This window comes from Miniopterus schreibersii, assembly GCF_964146895.1.
Source record: "Miniopterus schreibersii genome assembly, chromosome: 5".
NCBI lineage: Eukaryota > Metazoa > Chordata > Mammalia > Chiroptera > Miniopteridae > Miniopterus > Miniopterus schreibersii.
In genome coordinates, this window is record NC_138106.1 from 31,568,730 (window position 1) to 31,582,576 (window position 13,847).

Consider the following 13,847-nt stretch of genomic DNA (forward strand, 5'->3'; position numbering starts at 1 on the left):
TAATCTGCTTATTTATATCTATCTTTAATACCACCCATTAGCATTCTTCTGAAGAATATATATTTTTCAATATGATGTTATTTTCCAAGTTTTAATAAAACAGCCTGTTTAAAGTTCTATTTTATGGTACATAGATGAGAATATTTGATAACCCCAGTGAACTCTTCTATTTTTTTTTAAATTGAGAACAGACTCTGCCTGCAAGCCCTGAGGAATGTTCAAAACAAATTATGCTAAAGAGAATATTCTCAACTCAGTTTTTCATTCTGAAATGTGTAAACATCTCAGACTGTTTCTCCACTCTATTCAGTGTACCTTTCTTTAACAAATATTTTTATAAGACAAAACTCATCAAATAAATTGTCTCTGTTTATGATGGTTTTGAATTTTTGTCAAATATAAACATTGCAAAATTATAGGCTTTCTCAATTTCATTTCACTCCAGAATAGGATACTATAAATTTATCCAATAAAAATTGTAGTGCTGTCAAATGATTCTCCCTAGTAATGTGCTCTAAAGAACAATGATAGAATCTCAACACTGACTCTCGTGAATTCTTTAAACCTTTGTCATTTAGTTTGTTCAGTTCTCCCTTTGCATAGAGGAATGAGTTTCTATGACTTCCTTGTTGAAAGCTTTGTTTTTAAGTAACCAAAATTCATAAAAGCTCAAAAACCAGAGTTTTTGACATTTCATCCATTGGGTACTGTGATTAAATATTCTAATAAACTAATTTTGATCAAAATACAGAAAAAATTTAGAGGACTTATTTATAAAATGGTTTAATTCCATTGTAAGACACTTAGGTCGATATAAAAGATTCTTCAAAGGCTCAAATCTTTCTAACATCTAATTGATTGTAGGCAGCAAAACAAGCGAGTACTTAACTTATTGCAGTGCTGTATAATTTTTTTGTCTTTAGTATCAGCATCATTACAAATTTTATGTAGTTAAACCATTCTAACTGTGTATAAGTATACACATATACATAACATTTGAGAACTACAGCTCTCAGATTCTTTTTTACTATTTTGAATAGAAGAGTATCATGGCTTGTTTTGACAAACGTATGAATTACATGTGTACCGCAACCAATTCCAAGTAGAATTTTGCATAGTTCCTATTTTTAAAAAACATTTCTTCAGATCCTTGTTTCTACCATGATACTGGGCTCCATCGAAATTTTGAATTGTTTTTTTCCACAAGAAAAACATGTAATTACTTTTAATATTTAAAATTTTAACTGAATTTACAATAGCATTCACAAAAATATCAGATGTTTCAACTATGCCAGAATGAACTGTTTTTTATTTCATAAGTCAAGGAAAACAGTTGTACCATTTTTGAATGAGCTGATTTTGTATTTGAGGCCGAAGACTCTGATGTTAAGTTGGAACCATTTAACTATTTAAGGTTTTTCTTCTGCTAATGGACACAGCATACTGACAACTCTCACTTTATTTTTATACTTGCACAAGAAAACTTGGAATAAAACATGAGCAGTATAATTTAGAAGAGCCATTTGATCTAAATGAAAAGTCATGCTTTCCAGTATGATACAGAAACTCACCTAAGGCTGATGTATTAAATTGCTGTGTCTGCACAAAATCTTTTATCAACTTTTGGAGGAGTTACTGTTGTTTCTTCAGTTTTGTGTCTTCTGAGTTTTATGTGGTCAGTGATGTCAGTAACTCACAGAGGATAGTATTCTCAACAAATATTTGGTCTGAATTACCTCTTAATCATCAACTTCCTTGAGAAATTGGAAATTCAGTCTTAATTTTTCATTAAGCTTGAATTTTCTTTTCTTTTTTTGTTGTTCATTGCTGCTGAATGAGCTAAATGCCTTATTGCAAAATAAAAATACATTAACAATAAAATGTATAGTAATAGGTCTATGCTATACAGCAAATGATAAATTTTTGTAGTAAGAACATTCATACTATTCTTTATATACTTTTTAGCATAATTGCTCAGTCCCTATTTCCTGCACATATTTTACTTATATTTAACTTACAATTTTCATGTTTCTACCTGTTTTGCCAACTGTCAGCCTGGTGACATCCTGTAACTTGAAACGCAGTGCCACTGGACTAGAAGGAGTTAGCTGACTACACAAATGCATCAAAGTGCAGTTCAATTTATGAGTGAATTATGAATGAGTCACTCTGTCTGTAGTCCTTGGAAGGAAGCTGTCACTTAAGTTGGATCTTAAAGGATTGGGAAGAGAGAGTTGGATTATCACTGGTCCTTTTTCAGATATAATCAAATGTCAAAGAAATTTATTTATGGCACATGGTTCCCACACAGTACCAGACGAATCTGCGGCAGAAGCTGGGAGCATAAAGTGGAGGTCCATTAAATACCATGGCTTATTTTAATACAAATATTAATTTTATCACTTTGGTAAATAAAATAAAAATCCAGAACAAGTGCTAGGACAAGAGGCATAAACCAAGATTGTCCTGGGCAAATGGGAACATATGGTCTCCTTAGCCATTGGGCACTGCTGCAGGTTTTAAGCAAGGGAATGATATAATTAGATTTGTGCTTTATAGGGATAAATTTAGACTCTGGAGGCAATGAGCAGTACAGATAGGGTAGGAAGAATTTGTAAAGAGATATCATTTCAGAGATGTTGGCAATAATTAACCACCATCTGCTTTTACATACTTAAATATAGTCCATTTATTGGGGTCAGTATCATCTAAAACCTAGAGAACAGAAATGTGACCTGGACAGGGAAGTATTAACAGGGATTCAAAGTGAGGTGGCTCTAGAGCTATGGCTTCTTACAGAAGTCAGAAAAAGTGGTCTTCGTCAGAGGTTGCTAATGGATACCCTGATAGTCGCCATCTCCTTCTTTCTTTGCAATGGAATTCCTGATGTTCAGCTAGGGGCCTGTTTTCTCAACCTGCCTTGCCGCTAGGTATAGCTGTATAATCTAGGCTCTGGCCAATGCATGTCATCTGGAGTGTCAAGTGCAGCTCTGGGGATCATCCTTATAAGGAAGGACAAATGCCCCTCCCTTCCTCTTTATCACTGTCTGGAATGCAGAGATGATGGCGGAGCTCAGGAGCTAAGAACAGTGGATCATTAAGAGAGAAAAGAGCATCCAAAGAGAAAGTCTGGGCCTCTGCAGCCTGTGGCCATTACACTGATCCTGGAAAGCTTCCCTCCAAATTCTTTTCATGTGAGAAAATAAGTTCTGACTTGTGCCATAGGTCGTGTTTAAGCACTATCCTTTCCGGTTGTCTGTCACATCAGCTGAGCTTATTGTAAATGAGGAGCTGACATAGTATAATGTTCACTTATAAAAAAAAAAATCATTCAAAACATTTCTTATTTGATCTCTACAAAAGTCTTTTAGGCAAATAGGGCAGGTGAAAAGCCCTTTACCAAGAAGAAACTGAGGTTCATACATGATAAACAATTTGCTTGGGGTCACATAGCTGGATAGGAAGGGGTCCAGCCTGTAATTTCAGGTGGCCTCATTCCAGATTCGGGTGCCTTGTTAAATGTGGAGTAGGCACAGCACTAATAAGTAGGGCACGAGTTTGTTAGGGGGAGAAAAAGGCCATAAAACATTAATTTTACCTGGGACTAGCACAAGGGAGGAGCAAAGTATCAGATATATAAAAGTAAAAGGGTATCCTCAAAGTGCTAGGTTAGCGAGTGTCTTACCTGCTTACCTTACTACTTGTATTTTCACGCTTATTTCAATATTGTGAAGTCCTAAAGCAGAGCAGATAGGCAAGTAGGTATCTTATAATTTAAAATTCTTGAGGGTGATGAACTTTATGTATCATGGAGAGTTTACTTTTAAGTGATCTTTTGTTAGTATTTATCCGTTAGAGTATTCGTCATATTAATTTTTTTACCCAGAGAGATTAAGAGTGGATGAGGGGATATGAATCATCTGTTATCTATACCAATATCACCCCCCAGGGATACTAATGTATATTAATCTGATAGTAGTGAGCTGGGAGATCTAAAAACCTTGTGCATTATTGTTCCATGGAAATTTTAGCTGCCACTATTGCAGGCTCCAGGAACCTGAAAATATATGCTTGTTTATATTTTTTGTATATCAATCTGTTTGTTTTTAAAAAAAATACCAATTTGATTGAACTATGGAGCTAATTCTCTACAACATGGAGGCAATTATTTTTAGGGCCAGTAATATTTGTTTTGAAGAATTTGTCAGTTCAAACTGAAGGGTTTGTTTGGAGGCAAAGTCCTCCTGAACTTTAAGATAATTACATGTTTTTAATATTTTGGAAGCCAAAGGATGGAAAGGAACAAAAAAGAAATCCAGTGTTAAAGTCCTCTCAGTATTTTTTGGAACATTACAGGGTTCCTTCAAGGTCCTCTCAACATGCAGTTGCAAAATGCGGTAACTGTGTTAATTCGGCAATCAGTGGTATTGAAAATACTCATTATGTACAATTCATCAATCCACTGATGCTTAGGATGGCGGCTCATGGATTGACCTTCTAAGATCCCGTCAGCGCTTAACCGTGCCAGCAGATTATGCAAACCCACTGATAATTAAAGAAGAAATAAAATAAAAAACGAGAATCATCTTAGGAAACATGTTGATAGGTATGCATTATAATAAAATTTCTGACATGTTGGAAAAAATATTTAAGTGGGCCGTATCACTATTTCTTTTTTGAAATATATCATGTTAAACATGCCATGTGTGCTCTATAGGACCATCCTGTAGTCATTCTGTAAGGGAGTTTAGAGTTATCAGTTCCTGCAGAGAAGACCAGAGGCTATAGTGAATTATTAGCAAGCTCTCATTTTATTAGATGCTTTCTAAAGATTAAGCAAAATCACTCCTCCTGTTTTCCTGTGATCAAAAGGCGTAAAGACTGGATGCCACCGAATGCTGATGGTGGCCTGTGGGAAATACACGGCCAGGACTTCAATTTTATCATGTTTTTTGTGTGCACTCAAAGGTTACATTGTGAGCTTCGATGTCTGTTAGTATTTGCAACATAGGGGACTGCTAATCACCAACATTACCTAATTCTAAGTTTTCCTTCTGTTATAAACAATGCTGAGAACACATTGTTCCATTGCTATTCGGAGCTGAGGAGGTTATTCCTAACCCTTCCACATTTTCCAATGATGGCAACAAATGGCAATAATTGGAAATGGGTTATTTTTAAATTTTAGAGCCAAAGGCTTAAGTAATCTTCAGAGACTAGAACTTGTACATAAAATGGTTTGAAGGAGCTGATTCCCAGAGGAGAAAACCCCCAAGTTTATAACAGAGATAATGGAATTAGTCACTTTCTAGTTCAACCAACTAGACTCAGTCAGTAGCTTCATTGGAAATGCCAGACACTCAAGGCTTGTTTATATTCCATGTTGATCTCCAAGTTTCTGAGCATCTACTGAGCATGTGCCTCTCAGACCAGAGGGTGTGCAGATGCGGGACCGTGGTGATGTTCTTGTCACAGTTCGCCCAATGGGAGCCTTCTGGAGCTATGTCTGGTTACTTGGCTGTGTCAAAGATGTGGTTGAAGTGCCTGGGCCCTCAGACCAGAAGGACCATGGAGGCTGCAGTGGCGTGGTCAGGGATAGTCTCAGAGCTTATTCTAAATCAATGTGGTGTCATCTCGAACCCCCTGGGGGTGATGCTTTGAAGGAGTGCTGGCTTGGGAGGAAAGCAAGCCCCAGTTTGAGTCTGTTTCTTTCTATGAAGTTGAGGGGAAGTTACATTTTCAGTTCCCTGTCTTTTCTCATGTGATCTGATGCACAAGTGTTTGTTCAAGTGGCAAATGAACATGAAGAGTTCTAATAAAGGAATTTTTAACCTTTTCAGTGCTTCTGCTTCTGCTCCACTCCCCTGCCCCCACCAGTAAACAGCTAAATAATTGAAGGCTCTTGGAGGATTCAAGGGGATTACAACACCGTGCTGTGGTCTCAATGAGGCAGAGGAGGAAGGGGCAGGGAATCAGTGGCGATGTGTGAACTGCTTTGAGGTCTCAAAGAGGTGGATGGAGGTAGATGGGAGGCCAGTCATCTCCATTCAGTTTTATGAGCTGGAGTTGGGTTCTTTCTGCAGTTCTCTTGGTCACTCAAGGGGCTGAGGTTGGTAATTAATGAGTTCGATGCCAGGAAAACCTCTAATCATACAAAAACCAGTACTTTCTCCTCTGTCTTCATTAAGTGGTCTTTAACATGCTGATAGAAATATTTCAAAAAGTCCTGCAGGTAGAGGGGCATGCTCTGCCTGGTGCTATTGCCTGGCTAACCCTGGAGCCTCTACTCACTGGATCCTTTATCGTTCAGCTTTTCCTAACACCCACCTTGCCCTTCAGAGTTAGTTATGCCCTGCTTCCTACTCCTGAGACTTGTGACATTGTTTCTTATTTGTCTCTCTCCTACTGGATTGTGAGCTGGTTGTGATCAGAGACTTTTGTTTTACATTTCTTTATATAAATTGTAAATATATGGGAGTGCCTAGCAGTGCTTGACATATACTGGGTTTAAATAAGTGCATAGATTATAGCTTTAATAATATTGTTCCAGAATAAACATTAATATATTTTATAATTTTATTTATAACGCAATAAGCTTACCACAGAAATTTGGGAAACTGTAGATGAAAACAATAAAATCAAATCACTTATCCTGCTACCCAGGGTGACCCTTGCAAACATTTTGATATATATCATGCCAAGATTTAGTTCAGGTCTGTGACCGCAGATTTTTAAAAAATGGTATTATATAACACTCTCTTATAAGCAGCTTTAAAATGCCATTATACTGTGAATGTTTTTCCATGTCACATGTTCTTCCACTGCAGTGCTTTTAGTGATTATAGAATTCCTTCATATGAATGAATCATAATTTACGTGACCATTCTTCTACTTTTGAGCATTCATCTGGTTTCCAACACTCCCCGTTGACAAAAACTGCCACTACGAGCACCCTTATGTGCATCCCCAATGACTTCCTGGGGATAAACTCCTGGCAGTGGAACTGCAAGCTAAAAGGGAACGTGCATGTTTAAGGTATTTGGATTATATAATGAAGATGTAATAACTTATATTCTCACCAGTGACATATGACAGTTTCCATTTCTCTGAATGCTTGCTGTCAACAGGTGTTGTTATATACATGTAAAAAGTATTGTCAATTTAAAAGTCTAAAAACCACATAAAAACAAAGACGATAAGTTGCTGTGTCATTGAAATCACCCATGAAGGCCTAGCATTGCTGGAACCTGTTTATGTGTCTGGGGCAAGAGAGATCAGATTAAAATCTGCTGATGGTGTCACTCCTGGCAACAAGGAAGGAGGATTTCCAGCCAAGGAGTGGTGTGGCAGGGGCTGGAGGGTTAGGGGCCAAGGAGGAGACAGAGAAAGTCCAGAGCCTGAATGGGCCAGGCAGTGACCCTGGCAACAGCCATCTCAGAGCCCAAGGAAGAGATGCTGAGTCAGCCGGAGAACCACCTGGGTCAGGGCTACGGAACTGAAGCAACGACCCACCATGCCAAGTACTGAGGAGCTGGGAGCAGACGAGGAATGTATGAAGGGAAAAGTGAGCCTGGCAGAGAAGGTTCCAGAAGCTCATACTTGAGCTGAAAGTACAATTTAGGTCAGGGCTCACGAGCAGGTGGAATGCTGATGTTGTTCTAGAGACCCAGAAAGGAGAGATGACCTTTCCATCAAAATCAGCCAGGGCCGGCTTAGAGTACTGGCTTTGAGACCCACTGTGTCACCCTGAGCATGGCACTCAGGCTGTGGGGTCTTAAGGCCCTCCTCACTGTTCAAAACAAAGGAGGGCATATAGCTGAAACCAATATAAAATAATAGCGACTATCAACTGTAATAGAAAAATAAAATTTAAAATCGCAGTACATAAATAAATAAAACAAAGGCTGACTTAACAGTTTGGGTAAAATGATATCTAAGATTCCTTCCAGTCCAGACATTCTCTGCTCTGTATCAAATGAAAACACTGAGGGGAAAAAATAACCTTGTGCAACCACGGATTTTGCTCATATTTAGATATATGCTTCGGGGTTATTACTTCTGACAACAAGTCATCACCCAGAAGTCCACTAATATGTTGAAATAACTATTCTGTGTTTTGCAGTTCTAAACAGTGATGCCGCTTCAGTTTACTTGAGTGAACAGTGGCAATATAATCAGCTGCAAATATTTCTTTTCTACCCGACTTCTGTCACGTTCGACTCCTAACAGCGATCCACAGACGGGCAAGGCTGCGCCCCAGAGCATTCTCATTCCTGCGCAGGCCTTGTCACTAAGGAGAGCTTGGTCGAGCTGAAAGGGACTGGGGATCTGAGGGACGCATGGGACGGAACCCCCAGCCATGTAAAGCAGTAACTGCTTCATTCGAAGCAACACTTCTCTGTGTTTGGCTTTCCCAGTACTGCAGGTTGGGATGTTTGCCACTGGAGTGTCAAAATGCCTACAAAAACAAATGCCCGGTTTTCAAATATCTGGTTGGTATCATTTATTTTTAATACTAAATGTGACACAGTGTAATGTTCTATCGATTAAATTAAACTGCACGGGTGAGGGAGATAGAATTTCAATCGAATTCTTAGATGAAAAATGAGCTGACAGTCGCAGAGTTTTCCTGGCAGTCGGCTAACATCCTGATGGATATTGGCTGGCTCCACTTAAACAGCTGGAACCTCGCACCCATCCAGCTGGGTCTATGCGAAGGGCGCCCCCCACTCAGGAGAGAAAAGTCGCGGGCCTTTCTCGGCTAGCTGGGAGCTGTGATGATTTTTCCCGCGTGACTGACGCTGGGGGACTTCGCGTGCTGCTTTGTGAAGTCATGATGCTGCTGCTCCGCACAGCGGCTTCCTGTGCTGAGACGGGCACTTTGCATTCTGCTCTTCCACCCCCTCGCCAACCTCCTCTGAGACAAGAAAGCCTACCACCTTGCTATCTGCTGTTTAAATAATGCTAATGTGATTGGGGCCAGGGTAATCCAAATATGGTGCTGTGGGAAGGTGCTAACAAAATTTGAGATCCTGGGGAGACTTTTCTGGTGGATAGCAGCAGTTCAAAGAGGAGCTGTACTTTCTGCATTAGCATAATTTATTTTGTTCCTTGCTCTCACAGCGTGGGATAAGAATAACGTTGTTACAACAGACCTATATTTCTGCACAAGGAAAGGTGGGAGGAGGGTGAGAATCTCCTTGAGTGACTCTTAAGCTGAGAAATTCTTTCTTCTTGGACACTTAGGACAAAATGAATGAACTTCCTCTGGCACGTGATGACACCTGGGAGCAGAGGCTTTGAGAGAAACATGATCGGATGAGGCCATTCTGAGCCCAGCTGGTGTGGTCGATTGAATTAGAAGGTTGTAACCAGTGAGGTCACTGACCTTGTAGCTATGTGGCCAGGGTACAGTTCCCTAGAGAATGGGAACCATTTTGAGGGAGAGACGGTCAAAGATGAAGTGCAGCCTGGAGAAACACCATGGAAAGGGAGCATGGTCAGCAGAGCCCAGGAGACAGTGCACATCTTGGAAACAGAGCCCAGAATGGGGATGCAGGGCAGGAAGTGCAAGAGACAGAGGAGGCAGGCAGGGAGGGGCGGCTCAGCTGCGCAAAGTGCAAAGGCAAAGGGAGCAAGGCAGACTGAATGTATCATGCACAACCAGCAAACAGCAACGTTAGTGGCAGCGACGACTAGAGCAGTCAGCTCCGTGCATCGGGAACTGATCTTAAATAAACCCAGAAGGAGTAAACTGTGATAAACTCAGCCTCCAAACAAAAGAGGATGCAAAGAGAGAACCACAGAATCGATGATGGCATAGTCGTCTGAAGAATACAGTGCGGCCATTTAAAAGAATATATAGGTGTATTTGTTTCCATGTGAACGTCAGGTATCTTTAGTGGAAACATCATGTTACAGACAGTATGTAATCAATTTGTGCAAAAAGATGTATGTATATAAGTGTGCATGTGTGTGCAGGAGTGTGTGTGATTGTATGCATTTATATGTGGATTATTTTTCTGTGCATATTGCAGGTGATATATGGAACAAGTTGAGAAGTTTCCGCGAGCCTACTAAGAGTGATTTCCTCTAGGAAGTGGGTCAGAGAGGGCCTAGCTAGGGCTGGGAACAGGATAGGCATGAATAAAAAAATGCAACTTTTAATTTTATCTCCTTATACGGTTTTGCATTTTTTTAAACCAAGAGCGTGTATTACTTTAGTAATGATAATGATGATGATGGTGATGATGATGACGATGATGATGATGGCAACAATAAATAACAAAGAAAGAGAACTATTACCTATGTTGATACTTCATCTCTAGTCCAGTTGGAGTAGCTAGAAGGACTTAACAATTGCTTACTGACAGGTAATTCACTCGGCTGGGTGCTACTCACTGAAAGGTGCTAGAGATGGGCCTAAATTAAGTTTTGAGGACACTTGGGTATGCTATTCAGTGTTTTCATCTCCCAGTAAATCCTTTTATTTCCAAAGTTCTGACTAGACCCTCAGCTACCACAGAGATACTCTGGCAGAGCTGACCCTGGTCAGCCTTGCTGTCGCAGTGGCCCTGTCCAGGCAGGGCCCATTGGTTCCTGCTGGGGTGTCTCTAGTCATGCAAATTCCAGCCACATGCCTAAACCGAGCCTGTCTCTGGGCTGGCTCTTCAGTCAAGTCAGCCTTATACCGGGATGGGGGTGGGGTTGCAGCCTGCTCAGCAGATCACTGAGATGGGCTGGGTCTATGATCCTGATACAGGGCCACTTCATTCAGTACATCAATGGACATGTGTCTCCCCTTCAAGTTGGGAGAACATGAACTACCTACATATCTTCTTAGGCAGGCAGGAGGGAAGCAGTTCTTAAAAGCTATTCCTGAGTGTCTTCCTCTAGTGATTAGAAGGGAGGAGGCTGCCTGGGGATGGGGGCGGATAACATTCTCCAGCTTCTGGCTGGGCTGCCGGCCCAAAACACGTTCTTTCTTTCTTTTTTTTCTTTTCTCTGCACCATATGGATACAGGGAAAATATAAAGGATGTGTTCCCTGCCCTTGAGGAATTTATAATCTGGTTGGGGGGCAGCCAAACTGCTGCTGAGAGCCTTAGATTCCCTGCAACAAGAGCTGGTGCAATCCTGCCTGGGCTGTCCCAGCAGGCCCCAGCTGTTCCCCCTTCAGGGGTCCAGACCTGAGCCAGGCCTCCGGCCACAGGTCAGTGGGCCGCAGGCAGAATCACTCTCTCATTTCTTTTGTTTTATAGCATTGGTTTTGGCCATAGTTAAGGAATTTTTCAAACTAAAAGCTTCTGGTGAACAGCCTCTGTTTCAAGTTAGCAGACCACATATTAATAAATGGTTGCAGGAGACCCTTTTTCTTGCCAGAGAAAATACAGAGACTTACAAACAAATGCACACACACACACGTACATATACACAGGCACACAGATTAGCAACTATAAAATTGATCCCTTTTGTGGTCATAGAATTTTCAGAATTGAGAAAGACTGCAGAAATCACCGGGGTAAGCCTCACCACTTTAACTTTGGAATAGAGAAGCAATGGTCTATTGATGGCAGACATTTATGAAATAGCTCATATTTTCTGACTCCTAAATCAATGTTGTTCCCCTGGTAGAATTTGGGAATGCCTGCTAATGTGGACTGAGTTCATGTTATTTCAGTGCATTTCTGACGAGGAGAGATGACTTTCTAAGTGATAGCTTCATCATTACTTTATTATGCGACTACCTAATGTCAACATGAACAGTTGGAAAATGAAAAATTGATTCATCTTGTGTTTTTGTCTCTGTCAGGTATGAGAACAGAGATAAGATGGGCCAAGGATGGGGAAGGAGAGGGCCCGAGTCTGGAGATTAGATGACCTCTCAGAGCAAGTTAGCAGCTGAGATGGGCTTGTAAGTAGGAAGGGGCAGGTAACATATCAGTGGAGGTGGAAGAAGGCAGGCGCTGGTGTCTGAGAGGTCTGGCAGTGAGAGCAGGACCTGGCTGAAGGCAGAGACTTAGCCATGGGGAAATGAGACAAGTTCCCGTATGCCAAAGTGGGCTGTTGATGTTAGGGCTTCTGAGAGGTCAGGGACACCAAGGTGGATCAACACCAAGGTGGACGTGATGTTCAGTCTAGAAAGTCAGCCTAGGATTTTTTAATTTGCTCCAGACCATTAACAGATGCTGATATAAAGCATAAGTCAGGAGGGGGTGGGGTGTCCAGGGAGCCAGGCTGGTCATCATAGGAGGTACAGGGAGCAATGGCCAGAATTTGGAAATGGGTCAACTAAGACAACCTGACAATTCAGTACAGGAAGTCTCGGAGGTATGCAAAGAACAGGTCCAAGGACAGTGAGACTTGGCCTTCAACCTGGTTCTCTACATTACCATGTCTAAAAAAAAAGTGGTTAATTAGAATGATTGTTGGTCAATGTCTAGAAAATAGAAAAGCAGAGTCTAGAGTCAAATCTTGTCAGTGCCTGTCTAAGTACTATTCGGGATAAAGGAAGCAAGTGTTATCCAATAGACTTGGTGTATTTGGGTCTCACTGCTGGGCTGGGACTTTGGAGGTGGAGGCCAGCTTAGTGGGAAGTTATGCAATATTTGAATTGTAGATCTTCCTCCCTTTGCCCCCGCCTGGTTTCATGTTCTCCAGGCAGCCTAAGTTAGATTTAACTTCTCCTATAGGCAGGACACACTCATAGGCATACTCTGGCGCAGAGACAGTTATATTTCTATTATAAATTAATAAATTGACTCTGATGGATGCATTGGTCTCTGTGAGCTTTATTAATCTGAGACCATCATTAAAAGATGGGTATATTCTTGAGGTATGAAAACCTGCTTTCTGATTTGTAAGGCTGAGTGCCGGACCCTGGTCTATACAAAACTCCCCGGGGGAAATGCTGCCTTCGGGGGTAGGTGATGGCAATAGGCTGTCATAAGTGCTGCAACACAGGTGAGTGGTGGGGAGACTGACAAAGGCATCTCAAAAAAGGAAAAAGAAACTTCAATAAAGGAACCCAAAGGACTTGTTGGGAGCTGGGAAGAGTGTTGTGAGAGAGGGGAAAATTAGGACGCAGGACTTTCAATGGGCGGGTCGAGCGAAAGGTGTAAACCGTCCTATCACAAATGTGGCTGTGAAGGAAAAAACAGAAGAAAACAGATATAGGGGGTTAGAGGACCACACTTTCCCCTGAGGCTTTGGACATAATGGGCAGCCCACATCACTACAAAAAGCTTACCTCTCCCCCTGCGTTCTCAGTATGTTTGTAACCTCTCCTTGGTGAGTGCCCTCCCAGTGACGGGGGACAACGCTGTGTTTTCACAGGATGTTTTCAGATCCTTAAAAGCCCAGAGATTTGGCTTCTGCTTTTCTCTTTCTAACAATTTTCTTTATTACTTAAGACTGTATCAGCACTTAATAGATCTGATAGATGACATCTGGTTGCTAAGTATGTAGAAAATAAATGTGTTTTTTTCCTTCTTAAATCAGAAAAAGAATCTGATTGAAATGAAGGGGCTAGGAAGGATCTAGAGAAAGGGGGTTCTCCTTTCCCTGAAGTCTGTGAGTGACATGTTGTGACTGCACACTCTCTGTAAAAGGCGCGAGTCCATGGAGGAACAGGAGATCAGAATGCGGAAAAGTTTGCGTTTGGCTCAGCATACTTTCAATGATTAGCATTCACATGCAGGTTGTGTTGAATGATACAGCTGAGTGATGGTGAGAGGCCAACTGGCCCAGGACAGTCACCTGAGGAAGATCACAGCCAGGACCTTTCCTTGACGTGGAGCTCATTGGCAAAGAGCCCTGCACCTTTTTTTTCAGAACCACATGGAAAAA

The 13,847-nt window shown here is 41.2% G+C and overlaps 1 long non-coding RNA gene across 1 annotated transcript in view; it reads left to right on the forward strand.

The window, feature by feature from the left end:
• The window catches only part of LOC308557329, a 473,078-nt gene that overhangs the window by 215,182 nt on the left and 244,049 nt on the right, over positions 1 to 13,847 (forward strand). The gene's annotated exons all lie outside the window — the stretch shown is intronic.